Source organism: Hipposideros armiger, unplaced genomic scaffold, assembly GCF_001890085.2.
Source record: "Hipposideros armiger isolate ML-2016 unplaced genomic scaffold, ASM189008v1 scaffold_6, whole genome shotgun sequence".
Lineage (NCBI taxonomy): Eukaryota > Metazoa > Chordata > Mammalia > Chiroptera > Hipposideridae > Hipposideros > Hipposideros armiger.
The window spans coordinates 6,759,701-6,764,974 of record NW_017731356.1 but is presented as its reverse complement, the minus strand read 5'-3'; the positions used below and the strand labels follow the sequence as shown (position 1 = coordinate 6,764,974).

The 5,274-nt window shown below is 42.8% G+C and overlaps 1 protein-coding gene across 1 annotated transcript in view; it reads left to right on the top strand.

The window, feature by feature from the left end:
• ASTN1 (astrotactin 1) overlaps nucleotides 1–5,274 on the top strand; it is a 322,407-nt gene that overhangs the window by 252,159 nt on the left and 64,974 nt on the right. The window lies entirely within an intron of this gene.

Sequence of the window (5,274 nt, the reverse complement as noted above, 5' to 3'; positions counted from 1 at the left end):
AAAATGAACCTTCTGCAAATAAGAACTTCCAAGGGCTTAAATTTAATCTTCCACCTGACATACTAAGCACAGTCCATTTTCTTTTCTTTCTTTCTTTTTATTATACTCCATTCAGGAGTAGATTTCCTTGGGTCTTTCTTCCTTTCCTTTTCCAATATCACTTTCATTGTTACTTGAGATCTGACCTTTGCCATTGCTTTTTCTTGCCGTGTCTTTTGGTGCGTATCAGTGGAGTTATCTGCATTGACAGTTGGCAATAAGCCTTTCCACTGCACCTTCTAGTCCAAAATTCCCTGTTATTTTTCTTTTGTTTCATTTTGTTTGGGGTTTTGTCGAGCCAGTTGCGTCCTTTCCATGGGGAAAGCTAAGAAGAATAGCTTCCTCTTCTCCCAAGATACAAGCTGATCGTTTTTCCCTTAAGTTGACTCCCCAGCTCTGAGCAGTCTTAAGTCAGATTAGCGTCAAAGAAAGAAGTAAACCTTTCATGGCATTGTATTTCTACCACACAGGATGCCATGTTTTCCACTTTTCATCACTTTATTTTGCGTGAATAGAATCCAAGATGGACTCCATCGGTCCACCTCCTCAGGATTGTGGACAGATTTCTGCTCTGACTGAACCCATAACAGTAGCCGAGGCAGCACCCAGCCTTCTGATTGTGGTCTGTGGGTGCTGGTCCGAGGAGACCCTGTCTTGTGTGTGTGATGCCCCTGCAGCAGTCCGTAGGCTAGCTTGCATAATTGTCGTATGTGGCATAAACATCTGATTAAGTTAAGGATACAACATAGAAACCCAATGAAGATGAATAACTTAAGTTTCTAGAATGCTTTATGTTTTACAAACCCTAGGGCTGAAGCCAGCACCGAAGGCTCTCTTTATGCACATTTACGACGATGAAGTTAGCTCTCAAGTAGCAAAGCCATTATGGCATAGAGCTATTTTCTTTAAATGATTAATTCATTCATTCAACAAATGTATGCTCAGGGCTTGCTCCATGCCAAGCCCTGGAGTGAGCAGAGAGGGGGTTTCCAGGAGACAGCTGTTCTATGCAGTCCCGGGCAGACAGGCCTGATGAAGGTGCCGCTGAAAACGAGCCTGGTGGTGTCATAAACGGAGTCTTCGAAAAGAAACTATGCTTTCCTAAACATATGTGTGAGGATGTAATTAGAGTCTTCAAGTCCCCAGGCTCTGATGCTAAGTCCAGAGCAAACCGGATCTGGAATTTGAGGGAGGAAGTTACTGCAAATAACATTGCCAAACAGTGACCAGTTTTGAGCCCTCCCTGTGAGCCAGGCCCTTTGCAAAGCGGGGCATATAGCTTCTCGCACTTAACCCTGGTGACACTTCCTGCCTGGTGGACCCACTGCCTGTCACCTTGAGTTTGATGGGTTTTTTATTTTGTGGTGTGATAGTTTGGGGCCAGGATCTGTGATGATGACACCGTTGCTAGAATAGTGGATGTTTTCCTGTACAGTAGAGCATCGCAAAATTTACTGTGCACGTGTGTCACCTGGGAGCTTGTTAAAATGGGGACTCTGAGTCTGCATGTCTAACAAGCTCTCAGATGACCCCCAAAGTTGCTAATCCAAGGACCACATTCTGAAGAGAAAGGCTCCATGATTTTCTCAAAGACCAACAGGGAGTGGACTCCGTCTTCATCTCTGTTCCTCCTGTCCAGTGCAGGAACTTCAACACTGGAGCCGTGGCACGTGGCCTCCAGGGGTATGTCCTCATGTCCTCTCCATAGACGAGTGTCACAGACAAGAAGACTAGCCTGAATGGACCAGGACGTTTCTCTGATTAAAACATTGATCATTAGGCTTGTTCCCACAATTGAACAGTCTTAAGCCCTTGAGCACTGAAAGAAATTGGAAACATGCCCACAATCAGGATTAAAGGTGATAAGCTGGGTTGTTTTTTTTTAACTTTATACTGTCCTCATCTGACTAACTCAAGCAGCCTCTCTCTAGGGTTTTAAAAATAGCATTCAAGAGGCCCCCATTTTCTTCCTACAGAAACTGCAAATTGTTATAGAATTTTTCATATTTTAACCTAGCTGGTATTTTAGTGGATAGGGTAGTTCCGGTAGTGATAGCAAACTCCCTTCATATCATGATGGGCCTGATAATAGTGATGTGTTGTCCGTAACATACAATTTAGTAGTTAATTAGATAATATTCTACATTATTCTGTACTCCAGATGTAAATTTTATCTTCTCAACTTGAGGGATTGCTTCCTCAGAGTGGGCTTATTTATGTGTTTATTTAAAATGTTCTATGTCTAAACATTGGTCTAGGCACTGGGCATCCAATGGTAAATGACCCAGAAAAGGTTCCTGCATTTATGGAGCTTACATCCTAGTGAAGAGAGACAGGAAGTAGCAAGTAACACACAAATGAAAGCAGTTACTCTAGCTAGTGATAGATACTATAAAGAAACAAAACCAGAGGCTGGCTAGAGGACTGAGGGTGATGAAGATGTCAGGCACAGAGAAGGCCTTGATCCCAGTGATGAGCGGGTGAGTTTGAGCTGAGACCTGTTAGACGAGAAGGAGTTGGCCATGCAAAATGTGGGGGACAGAACAATCCAGGCAGAGGAAACAGCAAACACAAAGGCTTCATAATCTTTTGACTTCTCATAGCTTCTAGCATACTGTAGAGCATATAGAAGTTACTTGGTAAATATTTAGACCGATAACCAACATGGCTATGGGGAAGATAGGGGCCTGGATTCTTGGATGGAATATGAAGAGAAGAAACTACTTCTGTAAAATTTGTTTTGCTTTCCTAGATTCAGCCAGCTAAGATAGGACCAATTCGGTTAGCCCATCCTTATTGTATCCAACATGTAGATCAGTGCTCAAGTGGGCCGGTCATGGTGATACAGACCCAAGAGAAATAAACATTCGTCTGCAGTCTTAATAGTACAATGTATCTGTCTACCAGGACTTTTGTCTTGGTCTTAAGGTATGGGCTGTATCCCACAACTAAGTTTATCTCTGCAAAAAAATAGATAGATAGATAGGTGATGTATTACGGAATTGTACATCTGAAACCTATGTAACTTTGCTAACAGTTGTCACCCCACTACACTTTACTTTAAAATAAATAAATAAATATAAGTTGAAAAAAAGATATGTTGGGAAAAATACTGCAAAATAAATGATAATGCAAGGGAGATGTGACATCAAATGCGAAAATCTGAAGTTGACATCAGTGGGGATTTTCACATCGTTGGGGATGAGTGCCTGTGCCTTAAGCAGTAATATGTCTCTATTGCCCATCCTAACTCTAATGTTGAAGAAACGAGCACTGGATGGGTAATCAAGAGACCTGGCTTTTGGTCTCAGGTAAGCTGTCTATCAGCCAGCCAGCTGACCTTGGGTAGATTACTTAACCCTCTTCAAAACCCTCTTCCCATCTGTATAATTACTAACTTGAATTAGACGATGCTTAGACTTTCTTCTACTTCTAATGTTCTGTGACTTTATACTCAGCACATGATTTCTACTTCTAATAACAGAAAGCAACATTTAATAACACCTGGCTCAAGGCTAAACAGGTTAACGCAACTGATACGCCACGGAAGGAGTTTAATGCAGTTGTGTGTTGCAAGGCTTCAGCGTCAGCATTTTTTATGAGCTGTGGCTCCTGAGTAGCCTCCTTAATGGCTGTGAGCCTCAGTTTCCATGTCTGTAAACTTGTCTTCTGCATACTTATCTTCCAAGTAAGGACTGTGTAAAGACTAAATACAATATTTACATATAAAGCACAGTGGCTAGCATTCTGTAAGTGTTCAGTGCATTTTTGACTCATTATGATGATGATGATGATGATGATTAGCATTATTTTAATGAAATTTACAGTTTGGCTCACTACTTTTGAACAAAATAGCAACTGATAAGAATTTTCAAGAGACATCAATAAACTTGCCCTGGGTGAACTCGCTCTTCTCAGAAACAGTGATGGATATTTTAGAAGTCACCAATCACCTACTAAGCAGGCTAGTGGAACAGGGGAGTCAAACCATCCCAAAGCCAGGATCAACAGCATGTTGTTCGGCAATAGCTTTTCAGTCCCAGTTTGTAGCTCCTTTGCTGGGAAAGGACCAAGAAATAAGCATGACTTCTCCCACCCATGTGANGATGAGGAAATCTCCATTGGCCTCAGTATGTACACAGCTCTAGATAACAGCCTCACAAAGGTATCCTTATCTACTGTTTGTTGGCGAATTAGTATTCAGCCCGAGTAAGCATAAGAAATTGGGATTTTTCAAACCTACTGGATTTGCCTCCTGGCATTGGAGGAGCACTGGCTGGTATATTTGTATTCTGATCAACCAAGACTGGCTTAGAATTGCCATTTGTGGAATTTCTTCCCCTGAGCTAATCTTCCTGGCATTCTGATGAGGCCAATTTATGGATGTGTGAGTTGCAAAAGGGCTGGTGATGAAATTAGCACAATGAAAACTCAGGAAGTAGGTCATCCTGACATGTAATGATCAAGGGTCCCTCTGAGACTAGGGACCCTCTGGTGTCAGCAGTGCTGCAGTGGGGAAAAGGGTCCCCTGCGGCTGAGATGCTCTTGGCTCTCTGAGCTCCACACATGCTCCTCTGTTCATCTTGCTTTCAGAAGTAACAGGGGCATGAGAGTCTGTCTTCCAGGCATTTTCTTCCAGAAGAAGCAAAACGCTTGTGTCTGGGCTGGAGTTGCTGCACCATTTCCCCCAAGCCCTGCCTCCTCTAAAGACACAACCACAGGGTTCTGGTATCCTTTCAAACTTGAGCATCTTCAAATTGCTCTGATTGCAATTTGCCAAGAAAGGAGTGTAACATAAGCAAATATAGATAAGACAGTTTCCAGCTGGCAAAGCTTTCCTATGTTTCCATGCCACAGCCTACTTACTAAACCAAAAGGCTAACTCCTCCTCTATTTGTTTGCCAATCATTCAAGGATTGCCAGCCCTTGGGACGGCTGGCAGATGAGTCTGACCTGCCCCAGAGCTCCTGGTCTGACTTCTTGCTGCTTTCTCGGGCCTTGCAGTGTCCTTAAGGTTAAGCATTGAGCCTAGGAGGGAAACTTGTCCATGGCCTTGGCACAGGGCCCTACCCCTCTTGGTCTCAAGCTGTTCTTGCCACTCAGGAGCTAGTTTTGTCACAGTCCAACTGTTGACTTTAGTTCTTATAAATCTGATGCATACAACCCCTTGCTTGTTATTGATTTTACAAGATAGTCAAATGTTTTAGGATGTCCATTTTAATCTCTCAATTGTTC